This window comes from Prionailurus bengalensis, chromosome A3 (assembly GCF_016509475.1).
Source record: "Prionailurus bengalensis isolate Pbe53 chromosome A3, Fcat_Pben_1.1_paternal_pri, whole genome shotgun sequence".
NCBI lineage: Eukaryota > Metazoa > Chordata > Mammalia > Carnivora > Felidae > Prionailurus > Prionailurus bengalensis.
The window spans coordinates 54,975,696-54,995,822 of record NC_057354.1 but is presented as its reverse complement, the minus strand read 5'-3'; positions in this window follow the sequence as shown (position 1 = coordinate 54,995,822).

The window sequence follows — 20,127 nt, the reverse complement described above, 5'->3', positions numbered from 1 at the left end:
GTGTCCCTCCACAAGGGAAGAGATTAGTGCAGGGGAGGGTGAAGGGGGCTCCTCTTGGAGGAAGTTGGGCCTGAAGCCAGGCACTGGAGCCTTCGTGACAGGCAGCCTATCAGGGCTGCTGTACGGGCTCACCAGCCTGTGGGGCTCTGACCTGAACTCCAGGAACAGCTGTTGGAAGCATCCCAGTGTGCCGTTCTCCCTCCTCCATGCTGACTCATTCCCGCCCCTTCACAGGGGCATACTGCATGCACAGTCTTGGGGTGGGTGGCACCTGACACATTGTGCCTGCTGACAGTCACCCCGGAGCAGACATATGTGGGAGGGAACAGCATCTGCCTTCGGGGGCTGCATCCCAGGATTTGAGCGGCGGTCAGGGACAATCGGATGTGGATGTGGCTCTTGCTTCTCTTCCACAGTAATGACAGAAAAGGCTGACAGGTGTTTCTTGGTCCCATTTCCCAAATCCCAGAGACCAAAGCCAAAGGACATATAGGTCTGGAACAAACACTGAAAAAATTTACTTTTTAATATTTATTTATTTTTGAGAGAGAGGCGGAGTGCAAGCAGGGGAGGGACAGAGACAGAGGGAGACACAGAATCCGAAGCCAGCTCGGATGACGCCGCGGGGCTCGAACCCATGAGCCATGAGGTCATGACCGGAGCTGAAGTCGGATGCTTAACCGACGGAGCCACCCAGGCAACCCTGGAACAAACATTTTGATTTGATTCAGCAAATATGCCTTGAGTCGCCGCCCAGGAACCAGAAACTGGTAGGCTCAGGATGGCAGGAAGATAGAGACCCCTCCAGAAGACGTGTGAGCCCTAGAAGTGTGCTCCTGGCCACCAGCCTGCTTGAGGGCACCCCACCACTGCCAGCATCTCTGCTCCCGGGGCCCATGCTCACAGGGCCTTTGCCCATGGGGCTCATGACATCTCATTCACCCATCAAGACTCTTCACTTTTTGTGAAATAAATATTCACTGAGGACGTTCCATGTTCCAAGCACTTGGCTAGATCCGGGAGCCTCAACTCTGAACACATAGAAGACCCTTACCTCGAGTTGCTTAGAGTCTGTCTATCAGGGGTTGTACTCACACAGCCCGTGAGCCTGAGCCTCTCACCTTAAACCCGGACCATCTTTCTCTCGTGGTCACTGTAGATGCCATTGACTGTTGCTGCCCCATACTCACCCCTGTCACCAATGCTCCTTGCTGTGGTTGGGTTGGGCAGGCTTAACCTTTCCGTGAAGCTGCTTCTGCTGCTTCTGGAAGCTACCAGAGCTGAGTGTTATAAGTGGGATAGGATGCCTCCCTCAGCCACCTGATGGGGCACTGGGCCCTCTGCTGTGGAGCCGGGAGCCAGAAGCGTGTGCCTTTCATCCGTCTCCAGGGCCAGGGTGGCCTCCTAGCCTGCTTGCTGCCGGGACGGCCTTTTCCTCCTCACCCTCCCTGAGATGGGAAGGCCCAGGGAGCATATGCCCCTGACCCTAGCTGGAAGGAACTCGTCTCCTTCACCCCACACAGATTTTTCCCCTGTTGGATTAGTAGATTCTGTGGCAGAAGAAGATGAGCTAGTCAAGGAGCCAGAGAATGAGGAGCCGATCAAGAGAGGAAGCACTTAGGGCGGAGGCCAGAAGCCTGGAGGGGACGGACGGTCTCGGGAAGGAGGGCCTAGACCAGCGTCACCTCTTGTAGGCTGGGTAGAGCCAGGGTGAAGCAGAGTCCTGTTCTTCTATACGGAGAAGTCCTCAGACGCAGACCCAGCATGCGTCACATGGGTGCCACAGAGAGTGGTTTGTGAATGTGTTGCCTACTGAGTGCTTATCTGCAGCAGCGGGGAGGACGCGCCCGATCCTTGCTGCCATGTCCTTGTTTTCCAATGAATACTTTTCGTGATCTAGCGACTCCATTTGCTATCGCTGAAATCTCTACATAAACATTCCTTCTGCACTTCCCAGAATAATAAACAGGCCAGAAAGGCTGCATAAACGTCCCATAGTGTAAATACGTCTGCGAACGGCCCTGGAACGTTTCAACCTGAAAAACAGCATCACCATTTGTTGGTGTGATAGAGTCCAGGCATCTCTTCTTTTTTGGACTTGGCTTCTGCTGAGCTAATAAACCACGTTACCCAGCCAGAGAGTTAACTCAATAAGGACGGGGGTCTCAGTGTCCTTCCTGTTAGTGGGCACATATGTGAGAAGAAAAAAGCCTCAGCTTTTCTCAGCTAAGATTCCCTTGATCCAACAGGTCACCTGGCTTCAAGACAGGTGACAAAAATACACAAAAGTGCCTATCAGATCTGCTCTGGGAATCTTTAGCATGTGGTTCACGTGTTGAAAGCAGCTTGGTGATTCTTTGCCTAAAGTTACTTGTAGTTCAGTAGGCATCAACAATTTTGATCAAAGGGACGGACCTTTAACTGATGGCCAGTTGAGACTTAATTAGGAGCTGAAGGAGAATTTGGGTCCCTTCCTAGCCTCTGCATCCAGACATGAAGCCTCTCCCAGATGGGACCCATCTGTTGCTGTAGATAATCGGCTATAATTAGGTCAGCAAGCCTATAATTCTAGAAGCATTTACAATAATGGAGACATTTGCATGGTGGAGACATTGCAAAAACCCTCCCTGTCCCCCAGAGGGGTGATGTTAGGATTCCTGGAGTGGTAGCATGGAGGGATGTCTTCTGTTTGCCCCCCCCCCCCCGCCCCGCGACCCCCACCTTGACCTTTGCTCTGTGCCCAGGTGGCTGATGTGAACAAGCATCAAAGGGTTCATTTGTTCTCTGGGTTTTGCTTGGGTTTAGCCAATAGAAGGAACCAGCAAGAAATCAGAAGACAGGACAGTGATGTCAGATCCTTGGTGCGTGGATCCTCCCTGCAGGGATGCTGCAGGTGAGCTGTCTCCCTCTGGGAAGGCCCCTCTCTGGGCTCTGGGAACAGTTCCTTCTCCTTGACCTAAGGATGAAGGGCATCATGACTCTCAAGGTTCTGCACTGGCCCTCATTGGTTTCCCCAAATGCTCCCCACACCTCTGTTAATAGTTCCTTTGTTAAAACTCTCCTCCTGGGATGCCTGGGTCGCTCCGTCGGTTAAGCATCCAACTTTGGCTCAGGTCATGATCTCCCGGCTCGTGAGTTCAAGCCTTGCGTTGGGCTCTGTGCTGACAACTCAGAGCCTGGAGCCTGCTTCATATTCTGTGTTTCCCTCTCTCTCTGTCCCTCCTCCACTTGTGCTCAGTTTCTCTCTCACTCGCAAAAATAAATAAACATTAAAAAAAGTAAAACAACAACAACTCTCCTCCAATGACCTCGGTTGGGTGTGGCATCTCTTTCCTGCCTGAACACTGACTGATGCAGAGGAGAAAGACTGAATGTCTTTGGAAGCAGTGAGAGAGACAAAGAACTGGTTCCATGTGTCACCCCTAGCCCTCATCCCACAGAGCCGTGAATGAAAAGGAGGGGTGTGGATTCTCTGACAGGTGGGAACCTCTGTGTTGTTGCCACTGATGTGGCCAAGGGATTGCCTTGGATGATGGGATTATCTGACACTCACTGTATGGGTCACATAAGCCTCCAGATTCTGGTGCAGTGACGGTCAGGTAACCACCCAATGGTGCCAAGGGAAGAATTTCCTACCATGTTGGTGGTGGTAGGTACCCAGAATCCTAATGAAGTTATTTTAAGGGAGATAAAGCAATATTTCCCGTAACCTGCATTTCTAGACTAAGATATACACATGCTTTATTTAATTTAATTTAATTTTAATTTTAATTTTATTCTAAAGATTTAAGTAATCTCTACACTCAACATGGGGCTTGAACTCACAACCCCAAGATCAAGAGTCGCACACTGCCCTGACTGAGCCAGCCAGGTGCCCCCACACGTGTTTTGGCAACAACATACCTGCCATTGATTGACCTCTTAAGATGTGTGAGATGCAGTCTAAGGGGCTGTCCGTCCCTTTCTCTCAGTGAACCTGCGAAACACAAAACAATTTTTATGGTAAACTAATCTTTGGGGAGCACGGGGTTAATATTCAATGTTATTATTATACAGTTATTCTACTCTGTTTGTTTATTCTTCCTCCTACAGAGGTGGAGGTGGGACCTCGAAGCTGCAGGAGTCTGAGAGTCTGAAGGCAGATCCAGCTTGTCCCCAAAGACAGGGGCTTCCAAGAGCGGGGGGTTCACCAGTTCACAGGCACTGCCCCGCTTGCTGGAAACTTTCTGTTTGCTTGAGTGCCAGTTGCTTTCGTCAAGTGGCTGACTCGTGGCCAGAAAAGGCAGAGGGGAGAAACAGCAGGCCTTCAGCCAACCTGGCCTTCAGCAGATAGACATTCTTTTCCCATCACTGAGCAAGCCTACCCTTCAGTGCTGCTCACTCATCAAAATGGAAACGAAGAGCACAGAGGAAGTGAGGAGAAGAGTCATTTGTCTTCTGTTTCCCTCATGATCAGGTGAGATGCATTCCTCACTCCTTTCCCAGATGACTAATAGGTTATCAGTGTTATTAATGCAATAACCCCTGTCAAACTATGTGTGTCCGGCTCTCTAGATCTAGACCTGACTTCCTTAGGGTCCAGGATAGCGTCACCTTGCTTCAAAAGGTCAAAGGATCCAACCAATTACGAAGCAAGATGGTTTTATGAGTCACTCAGAGCATGACCCTTATGACTCACTTTGGACTTCCAAAGGTTATTTTGAAATGTTCTAAATGCCCAGATTTATGGGTACAAGTTCCAGGGGAAAATGACAAGGTAAATGTATATATACCTACCTACATACGTATATACACACACATATATATACATATTTAAGTTTATTTATTTAGTTATTTATTTATTTATTTTGAGAGAGGGAAAGAGCATGAGTTGGGGAAGTTCAGAGAGAGAGAATCCTGAGCAGGCTCTGTGCTGTCAGCACAGAGCTGGGTGTGGGGCTTGATCTCGTAAACCGAGAGATCATGACCTGAGCAGAAACCAAGAGTCGGACGCTTAACTGACTGAGTCACTGAGGCACCTCATAAATAAAGTAAATATTTACTTTTTTAATCTTATTTTTTTTATTGTAGTAAAATACACATAACATGACATTTACCGTCTTAACCATTCAAGCGAACAGTTCTCACACTGATGTGCGAACATCCATTTACCTCCGGAACTTCCCACCTTTCCAAAGTGAACCTGTGTGCCCGCTGAACTGTGACTCCCGTGTCCCTCTCCCCGAACCTGGAAGCCACTGTTCTTTCTGTCCCTGAATTCGAAAACCCTTGGGACCTCATGCAAACAAAATCCTACAGGATTTTTCCTCTTGTGGGAACAACAGATTGTTTTCGTTTATATGCTCACACTTAAACTTTGAACACCAAATGTGTGGGGTTTTCTCTCCACCAATCAATTCTCCAGTTCTCTGGGACACCAACAGTGTCCTTCAATCCAGTTCAGTTCCAACACCATCCACTTAGAGCAAGTGTCAGATCCCACAGGTTAAGGGCTCAGCCCCACCAGACTGACTTGACTTCAGATGCCAGTCATGAGTCTGGGACTTCCTTCTGACTTCTGTCCAACAGGCTATACATCAGAGGTTCCTACACCCCCCCCCCCCCCTTGGGTTCTACAATTTGCTACAACAGCTCACAGAACTCAAGGAAACACTTCATTTATGTTTATCCCTCGAGTATAAAGGATTCAACTCAGGAACAGCCAGACGGGAGAGATGTATAGGGCAAGGTCTATGGGAAGGGGCACAGAGCTTCTATGCCCTCTCCAGGGGCACCACCCTCTAGCATTTCCATGTATTCACCAAACCAGAAGTCTGCTCAACACTGTTCTTTTGGGATTTTTCTGGAGGCTTCATTATGTGGGCACAACTGATTAAATCATTGGCCATAGGGAATTAAGTCAAAGTCCAGCCCCCTTTTCTTCTCCTCAGAGGTTGGGGGGTGGGGCTCAAAGTTCCAACATGGTGGCTTCTCCTGGCAACCAGCACCCCCCACCCTTAGGGGCTTTCCAAAAGTCACCTCATTCACTTAAACTCGGGTGTGGTTGGAAGGGGCTGGTTACGAATAACAAAAAGTGCTGCACAGTTGCTGTTTCAGAGCTCAGGACAAAAGCCAAATATTATAACAAAAGGCGTTCCTTTTGCTCTGATCCCTTAGAAATTACAAGGGATTTAGGGGACGAAGAGCCAGGGACAAACACACCCAATGTCCTCAAGTTTCACCCATGTTGCAGGTGTCAGAACTTCCTTTTTTTTTCTTTAATTTTAATTTTTTTTTTTTTGTTTTTGAGAAAGAGAGAGAGAGAGAGAGAGAGAGAGAGTGGGGATGAGGGGCAGAGAGAGAGGGACAGAGAGACTCTTAAGCCTAGTGCGGAGCCCCACAGAGCCGACGTAGGGCTCAATCTCACGGCCGTGAGGTCATGACCTGAGCCAAAATCAAGAGTTGGTTGCCTAACCCACTGAGCCACCCAGGTGCCCCAGCATTTCCTTCCTTTTTCAGGCTCAAGAATACTCCATCGTGGGGCGCCTGGGTGGCGCAGTCGGTTAAGCGTCCGACTTCAGCCAGGTCACGATCTCGCGGTCTGTGAGTTCGAGCCCCGCGTCGGGCTCTGGGCTGATGGCTCAGAGCCTGGAGACTGTTTCCAATTCTGTGTCTCCCTCTCTCTCTGCCCCTCCCCCGTTCATGCTCTGTCTCTCTCTGTCCCAAAATAAATAAACATTGAAAAAAAAAATTAAAAAAAAAAAAAAAGAATACTCCATCGTATGGACAGAGCACATTTTATTTATCCACTCGCTGGTGGATGGACCCTTGGGCGGCACAAGGTAAATGTTTGCTTTTTCCATTAAGTCCCTTCATACTCTTCAAAATAAACATGGGTGAATATAATTTAAAAATCCGAAGAGTTCAGCCCTTGTGCCTCAGTTAGGATGAATATCAGAAGAGCGGGTGCTTCATGACTGTTTCCCTACCTTAAAGTCTCCAGCACCAGTTAGGAAGCATCAACCAGTTTGTTGAAAGCTACGCCACCGTGAGGGGCAGTATGTCTAAGACCTTGCCAATGGAAGCACTCTGTAAGGGGAGGTGAGACTGTCATTTTCTCAATCCAAAGGACATGGAGCGCTGTCCCGCCACCCGCCAGGCCCAGGGGCGGAATGGGAGGGGCGCCGGCCCCGCTCTCAGGGAGCTTACAGTGGCCTCCGCTCCCCACGGCATGGGGACTGCACTGGTCCATGCAAAGACGGGAGCCTGGGTGGCCCAGGTCCACTCCTCAGCCCTTCCCCTGCCCGCTCTGCTCTGCAGCTCCAGGGCCATGTCACCGGGGACATGTCCCAGCTCCTGTCTCTGGTTGCTGCTTCCAGGGGCTCAGGTGGGGGTGGGGGAGGGGAGTTGGCTGCAGGAAGGGAGAGTGGAAGTTTCTCCCCTCTGCCTATGGCAGTGTCTCAGGCAGCAGCTACCGCTCTTGGTCCCTGTCCCCAGCTCCTGGGTGCCCTCGTGCCGCCTCTCACTGAGGCCCACGGTGGCCTCGTCCTGCTCATCCCAGTTCTGTCTCGGCTCCTCGATGGCCCTCCGCATTATATCCCCTCCGTTGAAATTACTTAACGTGGATTCTGTCTTCCTATTTAGACCTTTTCAACTCTTTTTAGAAGGACACACAGATTTTGTGCCAACTAAAGTCTCATTATATATAAATGTCTGGACAAATGAACTAAAAATGTATCAGTCTTGTGAGTCGACCTAATTTATCTTCTCATGTTTAAGTTAGCTTCTCATCCTCCAAGAGCAGGAGAGAGATGCTTCGAGAAGGCCTGTTCCTTGCTTGTCCCTACTCAGTGACTAGCAGGTTGTAGGCGGAATTAGCTAAATGTAGCCCACATTTGGGAGAAACGGGGAGGTGGGACTATGTATCTGGAAGGAGCAAGAGTATGTTTAGTTAAAAAAAAAAGCTGCTCAGGTCGTTCTAATGAATCTTTGCTTCCACATCCAATTTCTCTGAGAACTGTCCTCAAAGGCGTTTAAAACAATCCTCCCTTAAGAAAAACCTAGAGGGGCGCCTGGGTGGCTCAGTCGGTTGCGTGTCGGACTCTTGATTTCAGCTCAGGTTATGATCTCACCGTTCGTGAGTTTGAGCCCCGCATTGGGCTCCATGCCGACAGTGCGGAACTTGCTTGGGATTCCCTCCTTCCCTCTCTCTCTGCCCCTCCCCACTAGTTTTCCCTCTCTCTCTCAAAATAAATAAATAAACTTAAAAAAAGAAAAGACTAGAGAGCAGAATCTCTTGTGTTCCTTTATCTTGACCTGCCATAGACGTATTCTTGAAGACTTACTCTATCCAATAGCAATGTACTTTGAGAGTTTTGTTCTTTCAGTCATTTGTTCATTCATGCATGCATGCATGCATGCATTCATTCATTCAATAAAATCCATTCAGATTGCCTTGTAAGGGCAAGGTGCTATGTCATTACACACGACCCTCAGTATTCATTTCTCCCAGTGGCTTCTCCTTAGCTTATAAAACCTCTGTTTTTGCCATGGTAAGGGGAAATTTCCAGATGAAATCCATGGTTAGCGATTCATTCCTGACTCCCTTAACTGACTTTTAACACCTTGTTTTATCTTTATTCACTCGTTAGCTTTGTGGAGAATTAAAAGTTTGGTCTAGGGGTGTCTGGGTGGCTCAGTCGATTAAGATCCGACACTTGTTTTTGGCTCATGTCATGATCTCATAGTTGTGAGATCAAGCCCCGCATTGATCTCTGTGCTGACAGTGCTTGGGATTCTCTCTCTCTCTCTCTCTCTCTCTCTGCCCCTCCCTGTTCTCTCTGTCTCTGTCTCTGTCTCTCTCTCGAAAAAAAGTCTGGTCTAGTACCATTTGGAAACTATTATCTCATGTACATCAAATCGTTAGCAAAGAAACAAACAGCTTTAAAACTAGCAGCTTTAAAATCCCAGGAGAGGCTAACCTTTCAGACTGCCGTCACTGATACTAACTTGTGCTCAGCACATGTGCACAGTTTAGACATCAGACCCAAGTGAGAAAGAAGTCTTGGAAACACAGTGCAACAGCTGTTGCTGTGATAACTGATGTTTATTTTCTGTGACCATCTCAGAGTCACTTTTGGCACCTGGGATCCCAGGCTCTGGCACTGGTCTGGCCAAGTGCTGATGGCGAGCTTCTAGAACTACGGTGAGGGGAACAGGTTTATTTTGATCTGCTTAGCACTATGAAGAGAATTTACGAATGGGAGTAGAGACTGGTTCAAGAGGCAAAGAGTAGAATGAGTGGTGAGTTACCAAGTAAAACATACAGAGTTTCCGAATTTGGAAGCTGGATGTCCAACTAATCGTCAGATGCTGAAACTCATCCAATGGGCTATTTCATACGAGTGAGATAAGGGAAGACATAACATTGAAACTGACGAGAAAACATTGAATCGGGCCACATTAAGTGGCAGAAAATACCATATACAAAGGTTGATAGGTAAACACAAGCTAGAGGAAATATTTACAATAGATATGACAAAGTATTAATATCCCTAAAGTAGATTTTGTATAGATTACTATGACTAAGGTAAAGCATCCACTAGAAGAGCAGGTCAGCTCCATAAAGCTGGTCGTTCACAATGCAACGCCCAAGGAAGAGCCAATGACATTATTAAAATGTGCCCGACCTCATTCATCATAAAAGAAATGCAAATAAAACCAAAATGGAGACGTCATGTTTTTCTGTCAGATCGGGGAAAAATAAGAAGTTGCTGTTACTCAATGTTGACAGGGCCAGAATGAAATGGCACCTCCCGTGCACTGTGGGTGGGACTACAAAATTAGGTCAGATTTCTGGAAGCTGTCTAACAATGTTAACGTTTAAAATGAGCATGCCAATTTGATGTAGCTATCCCTTTTCGGGAACTCTGTTGTAAGAAGGTATTTGATATGTTCGATAAGGTATAGATGTGAGGATTTTCATCGTAGATTCACCCACAGCAGAAAAAATGGGAACAGCCTGAACGCTCATCTAGGGTTTTACGTAAATCAATTACTATACATTAAAAGCCATGTAATCCCTTGCACACAATTCAGTTCTTAAGATGAAATAGCGCTATATATATTGACTGAGTAAAATATCTACAACATATGGTAAGTTAAAAAATGCCTATTATAAAATAGCATGAAAAGCCGGATTCCACTGCTGTGAGATAGCATATTATCTGCTGTGTGTTTACACATGTACTGTGGTGACAGCTGTCCAGAGATGTGTTCAGTAGAATGTGAACATTAAATCTGGCGGGTCTTCTGTGTGGGGTGGAAAATTGGGTAGTTTTTATTTAATGCTTTATACTTTTCTATATAATTTTCTATACACTTTCTATATGCTTTTTTTCTATATATTTTCTCTATACTTTTCTATATAATTATATATACTTTTCTATATAATTTTCCATGATCCATTCTGTTAGCAATTGATTATTTTTTTTATAACGGGCACGTATAATTTTGGTCAGGAAAAAAAAGGAGGGTCATTTTATTAAAATGACGAATCTTCATAGAGATTCACTGAACTTCCCGGATTCTCTGTCCAAACTTTCCCCCACATTCTTATACTACCGTTTTACCCTCCATCAGCACCCCCAAAACCTTGGGTTCTGCCTATGAGCGGTTAGTACGGTGGGAGGCAAGGAATGACACACTAGAAACTTCTGGGGCTCCCGTGTTGAAAAATGGGATGGTTGCCAGGGTCCCCCTCCGTCAGTTTGCAGAAAATTTCCCCATCCTGTTCTGAACACTCCCGTGCCAACAATGGCAACAATGTCAAAAGTGTCTGCCATCCGAGTGGACGCTTCATTCCCAGCTCAAAATTCTGTTTTCACAGAAGCACCAAGCTAATAATTGCAGGGTGCAGTCATCTTCCTGGACATCAGCCAAAAAATGGTTACAATCCTCTTGCCGAACCTCCAGTCTTTCCTTAATGATCCATGTTCCAGCTTCCAAATGCTCACATTTAAAAAATTGAATGAATCTTTTGGGGCGCCTGGGTGGCTCAGTCAGTTGAGCGTCAGACTTTGGCTCAGGTGCCTGGATGGCTCAGTTGGCTGAGCGTCCGACTTCGGCTCAGGTCATGATCTCGCAGTCTGGGAGTTCAAGCCCCGCGTCGGCCTCTGTGCTGACAGCTCGGAGCCTGGAGCCTGCTTGGGATTCTGTGTCTCCCTCTCTCTGTTCCTCCCCTGCTCGCACTCTGTCTCTCTCTCTCTCTCTCAAAAATTATTTACATAAAGATTTTTTAAAAATTAAAAAAAACCCAACTGAATCTTTTTCTCTACAGCTTTCATCTTGATGAAAATTCTCAGGTGCTGTATTTTGCTTCATGTGGCAACCTTCCAGTTGCTTGATTCTGGTTGCACTGAGTCTTTTTTGACTTAGAGCAACCAGAATTCCCAAAGACACAATTCACCGTGATTTATGCGGGAATGATGTTCAAAGATGTGCACCACTGTAATGGTGCACATTCTAGAATAGAAGTGTGCCCAGAGGCCTCCTCTTGTGCCAGGTATCAGGTATTACCTGTGATCCATAGCCCTGGAACTGAGTGACATCTGATGGCCGACAACCCCAGAGATTGTGGATTGAAGAGGAGAAGTTTCTATTAAGAAATGTTGGTCTTAATTTCCTTAGCCTATGATTCCAGCTTTTCCTGTTTTGCTCATTTTGTTTTTAGAGGTAAATCCACTTCACCCTGCCCCCAGCTTTATTGAGATATAATTGATGTATACACGTTGTTTAAGTTTAAGGTACACAGCGTGATGATTTGATATAGTACAAAATGATGACCACAGTAGGATCATTTACCTATCCATCACCTTATATAATTGCCCTTTGTGTATGTGGTAAGAACACTTATAATTCATTATTTGTTATTATTATTTTTGAAAGATTTATTTATTTTTGAGACAGAGAGAGACAGAGAATGAACGGGGGAGGGTCAGAGAGAGGGAGACACTGAATCCGAAGCAGGCTCCAGGCTCTGAGCTGTCAGCACAGAGCCCAACATGGGGCTCGAACTCATGGATCATGAGATCATGACCTGAGCTGAAGTCGGACACTTAACCAACTGAGCGACCCAGGTGCCCCTATAATCATTATTAAAAAAAAATGTTTATTTATTTATTTTTAGAGAGAGAAAGAGAGAGAGAGAGAGAGAGAAAGCAGGGGATGGGGCAGAGAGAGAGAGAGAGAGAGAGAGAGAATCCCAAGCAGGTTCTGTGATGTCAGTGCAGAGCCCGATGCAGGGCTTAAACCCACCAACTGTGAGATCATGACCTGAGCTGAAATCGAGAGTCAGAACTTAACTGACTGAGCCGCCCAGGTGCCCCATGATCCATTCTATTAGCAATTTTCAAGTATAAAACGTAGTATTGTTAATTATTGTTAATTGCCATATTGGACATTAGTTCCCCAGAGCTCATTCATCTTATAACTGACAGTTTGCATCTTTGACCAACATCTCTCCATTCCCCCACTCCCAGCAACTATGAAGCTACCCTCTGTTTCTCTGAGTTTAGCTTTTTAAGATTCCACACGATCATACAGCATTTGTCACTCTCTGTCTGGCTGATTTCATTTAGTACAGTACCCTCAAGGGTCACTTGTGTTCGTTGTCTTCATTCATTCGTTCATCAATGGACACTTAGGTTGTGTCCGTATGTTGGCCATTGTGAATAACGCTGCAGTGAACATGGGGGTTCAGATATCAGTTTGAGATAGCGATTTCATTTCCTTTGGGTATGTACACACAAGTGAGATCAGTGAATTGTAAGGGAGTTCTAGTTCTAGTCTTTCGAGGAACCTTCATACTGTTTTCTACAGTGGCTGTGCCAGTTTATATTCCCACCGGCAGTGCACCGGGGTCCCTTTTCTCCACATCCTCATCAACACTTGTTATCGCTTTTCTTTTTGATAATGTTCTTCTAGCAGGTGGGAGGTGATAGCTCATCGTGGTTTTGGTTTGCATTTCCCTCAAGATGTTGAGCACCTTGTCATGTAGCTGTTGGTCATTTGTACGCTGTCTTTGCATGTATGCACAGTTGAATGTATGTTTTCTTTGGGAAACTGTCTATTGAGTTCCTTTGCCATTTTAAAAGCAGATTGTTTGTTTTTTTGCTGTTGAGTTGTATGAGTTCCTTATATATTTGGGACATTATAGAGTCCTACTTGTCTATCTCTCTCTTTTTGCTTGTGCTTTTGGTGTTATATCCAAAAAAATCAATCCCAAGACTAACGTCAAAGAGTTTCTCCCCCTATGTTTTTATTCTAAAAGTTTTATAGTTTCAGGTCTTACTTTTAAGTCTTGAAGCCATTGTAAGTTCATTTTTGTGAATGGTGTGAAGTAGAGGTTCACATGAATACCCAGTTTTCCCACCACTATTTAGTGAAGAGACTACCCTTTCCCCGTTGAGTGTTCTTGACTCCCTTGTCATATATTAGCCGACCACATGGGCATGCGTTTATTTCTGGGCTCTCCATTCTATTTCATTGGTCTGTGACTCTGATTTTATGTCCGTACCATACTGTTTTGATTACTTGCATTTTGTAATATAATTTGAAACCCAGAAGCGTGATGCCTCTGGCTTTTTCCTTATGATTCTTTTGGCTATTTGAGGTCTTTTGAGGTTTCATACTAACTTTACAATTGTTTTTTCTACTTCTGTGAAGCATGTCGTTAGGATTTATCAAAAAACTGTTAGACCCCATAAAGGCATTCAGTCAAGCTGCAAGATACAAAATCAACATACAAAAATGAGTTGAAGTTTTTTACTTAATTTTTATTCTCCTATCCTCAGGCAGCCATCGTAAGGGCCATTTACCCTCTTCCTATATTTTCACTCTTGCCATTTCCCACTAGGGTGTATATATTCAGGGCGGTATCATGGGCAAGACACACAGGAGGTGGGAAGTTGCTTTAAGCACCAGGGAAAGGCTCTGAGGACTCCCAGGAAACAAGTGTCAATAATAAGGCATTAGTGTGAATAATTTTCCTTGGCATCAGTGAACAAATACCACTCCTCTCCAGCCTTTGCCTCTCTTGTCCATTTGGATGGACAGAAATTGGGCTGTTGGCCGTACCATAAAGGGGAGATTAGAGGACAAGAATTGGGTTCTTAACGGATGGGAGAACAAAATCCTACCTGGGATTACTAGATTCAAACTACCTGGGGATAGTCCTGGGCCCCACGTCACACAGTGACATTCCTCTTTATTAGGATTGGAATAATGGTGCGAAAATTTTCACATCAGCTTTGGCCCTTTCTTGGGATGGAGTGAAAGGCATGTTGGGCTCATGAACATGTGGGAATGGATAGAAAAAGTTCTATGTGCTGTATTTGTGTGCACATGCCTTTGTGCTTGTATGTGCGTCGTGCATGTGTGCGTGCGTGTATCTAAGCACACACACCTCCAAAGGAAGGCTCAGGAATTAAGTGTGAACGCTTTCCTAAGTGAGTTGTTGACACACATAAAAAGGAAGCATTTTGACCAGAATCACTTTCCACGAACGTGCCAGCCAAGGGATTCTGGCAGGAAGATACACTTGCTGGAGTGGCCACAGAATCTTCCAGCTGAGCTGAATTGAGGACACCGTATCCTGTCCTAGCTCAGAGATGAGCTGTGGAGAAAGGCACTAGCCAGTCAGCTGGATTGTTAGAGAAGGGTAAAGAGTAAATTCAGGGGGCGCCTGGGTGGCTCAGTTGGTTAAGCATCTGGCTTCGGCTTAGGTCGTGAGCTCACGGTTTGCGAGTTTGAGCCCTGTGTCGGGCTCTGTGCTGACAGCTCAGAGCCTGGAGCCTGCTTCAGATTCTGTGTCTCCCTCTCACTCTGTCCCTCCCCCTCTCTCTGTCCCTCCCCCCACTTGTGCTCTGTCTCTCCCTGTCTATCAAAAATAAAGAAACGTATAAAAAAATTAAAAAAAAAAGTAAATTCAGGTGTTTAAGTACATGGTAATACCTACCTCCACTTGATTAGATGCACAAAGATTTCCAGTTAAATCACGTCATTAAGGGAGCAAAGGGACATTAAGAGACAGGCTTATGGGATGCTGCAGGGACTTTGCTAAGGGCTGTGTGTTTGATGATACAACTGCCTTTTCTTCGTCATGACACCATGATTAAGACGCCATGAAAGGTGAAAAGAGGGTTGACGGTTTTTGACAAAGATCTGTAAACTACGCATGAAAATTATTGAGGTTTGAGGTGCATAGATCTTGAGTAATATTAACATGTTAACAGAAATTTGAATCGTTAGGCAAAGAGAGTATTGAGCCCCCCAGCATGCAAGATCTAAAGGAGTTGTCCCCATGAAGCAATATATATTATGTATAATATATTGATCATTTACTATATGTAATATATTTATGTATATATAGATGGTTATAACTACATAATTATGTATATGATTATTTATATGTTATAGATGTGTACATATTATGTATATATTAGATATAATTATGTATGTGTATGTATACAGCCTAGATAATTATAAACTTCTTTGGGAATTTCACATATGCACACTTTTGAACCAGAGGGAACAGAAGACATTTTGTCAGATTCAGAAGCCTCTTTAATCATGTTGGGCGCTTGGCGTGAAGCCACATTTGAACTTTGGAAATGATAAAATGTGTTTACCTTTAGTAAAATACAGTTTCCTGTTTGGAGGTCTGAGAGGAGGAAAGACTTTAAAAAAAGAAACTTATTAAAATCCCTGGGAGTGTTCTTGGACGTTAAAAACCCCCACAGTTGGCTATATTAAGTGCAAATGTACCAGAAACATACGGGTTATATTTCACCTAAAGTACACACGAATTTAAAATTCCAGGAAGGGAGGGATTTGGTTTTGCTGAACGAAAATAGTTGAAAAATAATCGGTGACACTTGACAAAATCAAGATGTTACCATATTTGTCACCTCCCCTTGAACTGAACGTCCTACCGACGTAAAATAACAGGCTTTAATTTCTAACTCAGGTTATGATGCCAGATTGGTGTTATTTATGAAAACACGGAAGGGTTTTTTTTTTTTAATTTTTTTTTCAACATTTATTTATTTTTTGGGACAGAGAGAGACAGAGCATGAACGGGGGAGGGGCAGAGAGAGAGGGAGACACAGAATCGGAAGCAGGTTCCAGGCTCTGAGCCATCAGCCCAGAGCCCTACGCGGGGCTCGAACTCACAGACCGCGAGATCGTGACCTGGCTGAAGTCGGAGGCTTAACCGACTGCGCCACCCAGGCGCCCCAAAACACGGAAGGTTTTAAGGCAACACAATTTCACCAGTGAAACTCTCCAGACACACAGGACGTGACCTTGGCATTGATTGACTCTCCGAGGACTCACTGGTACCGTAGTGAAGACATTTTAGCAGAGGCACAGAGAACTGACACTTTACCGATTTGTTATCAAGAGGTTATCAGTCACGGGGCGCCTGGGTGGCGCAGTCGGTTAAGCGTCCGACTTCAGCCAGGTCACGATCTCGCGGTCCGTGAGTTCGAGCCCCGCGTCGGGCTCTGGGCTGATGGCTCAGAGCCTGGAGCCTGTTTCCGATTCTGTGTCTCCCTCTCTCTCTGCCCCTCCCCCGTTCATGCTCTGTCTCTCTCTGTCTCAAAAAAAAAAAAGAGGTTATCAGTCACTTCCTGGGCTGGACCCCTGCCATCAGGAGGGAAACTGTGGGCTTATGGTCTAAGGCGGAGTGCAAAGAAAGGATGTGGGGGAGAAAGTGGGAGTACAAGAGGAGAGGATAGGGAGAGAAGAGAGGGAGGGAGCTAAGGGGATAAGAAAAAGAAATGAAAGACACACAACCAAGGGGGAAGTGGGACGGGAGTCATCTTCCTGATTTAGGAGATAGCCACAAAATGAAACATCTCAAGAAAACTCCACCAAACTCCCCACCCATTCACTTGACCAGAAGACAGATCTGTTCCTCAAAGAAAAAGTCAAAAAGATAAACGAGATAACGAACCTTTCTAACTAAGGAGGTGGTAAAGAACTAGCTCAAGAGGTCCCCTTTTCTTCGTACACCTTTATTTTTGCATGTACAGGTGTCGTGTTGTCTCAAAAAAAGAAAGGCAGCAATTTAACAGGTGATAGCTCTCTATTATGACACAGAGACTCATAAAGTCCACAGTGTTCACCCTGCATGTTCACCATCCTCTATTTTTGCCCTAAAAAGTCATGAGAAAAAAAAAAAAAAGGCATCCCAGATTACTATTCTATTTTGCACAGGACTCAGAGAGGAAAGAGTCAAAACTCTGTCTTCTATTGTGAAGAAATGCATTGGTTTTAAACCCGTTAGGTTAGCAGGAAGTAGAGGAAGGCGATCAGATAAAAGCAAAACAACAACACAATGAAAACATCCTATTTCTTTCTTTCAAAAACCAGTCCCTCCAGAAAGGGTTGGGCAGCCAGTGGTTGGCCAGTGTGAGCAGTGGGGACAAAGGCCACTTCTGTGTGCTCTAAAATCCAGGATGGGAAAGCCAGCTAATCCATAGAAAAGGAAGGCTTTTTTATTTTTATTTTTATTTAAAAAAAATTTTTTTTAAATGTTTATTTATTTTTGAGACAGAGAGAGACAGAGCATGAACGGGGGAGGGGCAGAGAGAGAGGGAGACACAGAATCGGAAGCAGGTTCCAGGCTCTGAGCCATCAGCCCAGAGCCCTACGCGGGGCTCGAACTCACGGACTGTGAGATCGTGACCTGAGCTGAAGTCAGACGCTCAACCGACTGAGCCACCCAGGCGCCCCGAAGGCTTTTTTATTTATTATCAAACTACACTCCTTAAAATGATAACCTGGGTGTTCAGTTAAATTTTTTTTAATTTAAAAAAATTTGAAGTTTTTAAATTAAAAGAAAAAATTTTTTTAATGTTTATTTTTGAGACAATGCGAGAGACAGAGTGCAAGCAGCGGAGGGGCAGACAGAGACACGGAATCCGAAGCGGTCTCCAGGCTCTGGGCTGTCAGCCCAGAGCTCGACGCGGGGCTCGACCTCATGAACCGTGAGATCATGACCTGAGCTGAAGTCGGATGCTTAACCGACTGAGCCACTCAGGTGCCCCATTTTTTTTTTTAATTTTTAATTTTACTGTGGCCAGAATATATAACACGAGACCCACCCTCTTAACAAATTTTTCGGTGTACAATGTAGGATTGTTGCCTACAGGTACAATGTTGTACAGCAGATTCTAGAGCTGAAACATTATGCCTGCTGATGAGTAAGCCCTCCTCCCAGCCCCTGACAACCAGCATTCCGTGCACTGCGTCTACGAATTTGACTATTTTAGGTACTTCATATAAGCAGAATCGTGCGGTATTTGTGTTTCTGTGACTCGCACAGACTCCCCAAGGTTCGCCTATATTGTCACATATGGCAGGTTTTCCTTCCTTTTCAAGGCTGACTAGTATTCCATTGTATGGCTAGGCCACATTTGGTTTATCCATCCGTTGATGAACATTTAGGTTGTTTCCGCACATTGGCTATTGTGCATGGTATTGCAATGGATATAGGAGTGCTGATATTTCTTCGAGATACTGATTTCAATTGTTTTCAATAAACACTGAGAAGTGGAACGTGCAATCATATGGTAGTTCTATTTTTAATTGTTTGAAGATCCTCTATGCTGCTTTCCTTGGTAGCTGTATCTACCAACAGTGTTTAAGGACTCCAATTTCTCCACATTCTTGTCAACGCTTCTCTCTCTCTCTCTCTCCTCTTTTTAAAAAACAGCCATCCTGGGGCGCCTGGGTGGTGCAGTCGGTTGAGCGTCCAACTTCAGCCAGGTCACAATCTCGGGGTCGGGGAGTTCGAGCCCCGAGTCGGGCTCTGGGCTGATGGCTCAGAGCCTGGAGCCTGTTTCCGATTCTGTGTCTCCCTCTCTCTCTGCCCCTCCCCCGTTCATGCTCTGTCTCTCTCTGTCCCAAAAATAAATAAACGTTGAAAAAAAAATTAAAAAAAAAAACACAGCCATCCTGATAGATATGAGGTGGTCTCTTTGTGGCTTTGATTTGTGTTTCCCTAATGATTAGTGACATTTTTTTTCCCCATATAGCTATTGGCTATTTTTATATCTTCTTTGGAAAAAACCAAATATCTATTCAAGTCTGTGGCCTGCTTTTTAATTGGGTTATTTGTTTGTTTGTTTACTATTAAATTGCAGGAGTTCTTTTATATTTTGGGAATTAACCCCTTGTCAGATATGCTGTGTTAAAAAGAAAACCACAGTCCCCAAATGGTGTCACTATTTAAGGGCCCAGGGCGGTAAACCAAGACTTACTATCTAAGGTAACTACAGTTTCAGTCCCCCACCCCCCTCCGGAACGTAATCTCTAACCAGCCAAACTGGAATTTCCTGGTCAACACTAGAGCAATCCCCTGAGAGACCCCTTCCATTCTCCTGAGGAAGGCAACCTTGCCTAAAACAATGCATTCCTTGCTAATAAATTCCTTTTCTCTGCCCTCTCTTTCTTTAAGAACCGTACATTGTGTATGCCTACAGCTCCTTGAAGTTCCCCTCTACTTTCTGCAAGCGATGCTGCCTAACTCAGGAATCACTTAATAAAACCAGTTAGATGTTCAAATTTACTTGGTCGAATTTTAACAATGATTTGTAAATATTTTCTGCCTTTCCATAGGTGGCCTTTTCATTTTGTTGATGGCTTCCTTTGCTGGACAGAAGCCTTTCTAGTTTGATATAGTCCCAAGGAACTTTTTCATTATATTTTCTTCCAGGAGTTTTACAATTTCACATCTTGCATTTAAGTCTTTAAGGGACGCCTGGGTGGCTCAGTTGGTTAAGCGTCCGACTTCTGATCTGGTCATGATTTCATGGTTCGTGGGTTCGAGCCCTGCATCGGGCTCTGTGCTGACAGCGCAGAGCCTGGAGCCTGCTTCTGATTCTGTGTCTCCCTCTCTCTCTCTGCCCTCCCCTGCTCCTGCTCTGTCTTTCTCTGTCTCTCAAAAATAAATAAATGTAAAAAAAAATTTAAGTCTTTAAGCCATTACATTTTTTGTGAGTGGTTTAAGATGGGGGGGGGGGGCAATTTCCTTCTTCTGCATGTGAATATCCAGTTTTCCCAATATTATTTATTGAGGAG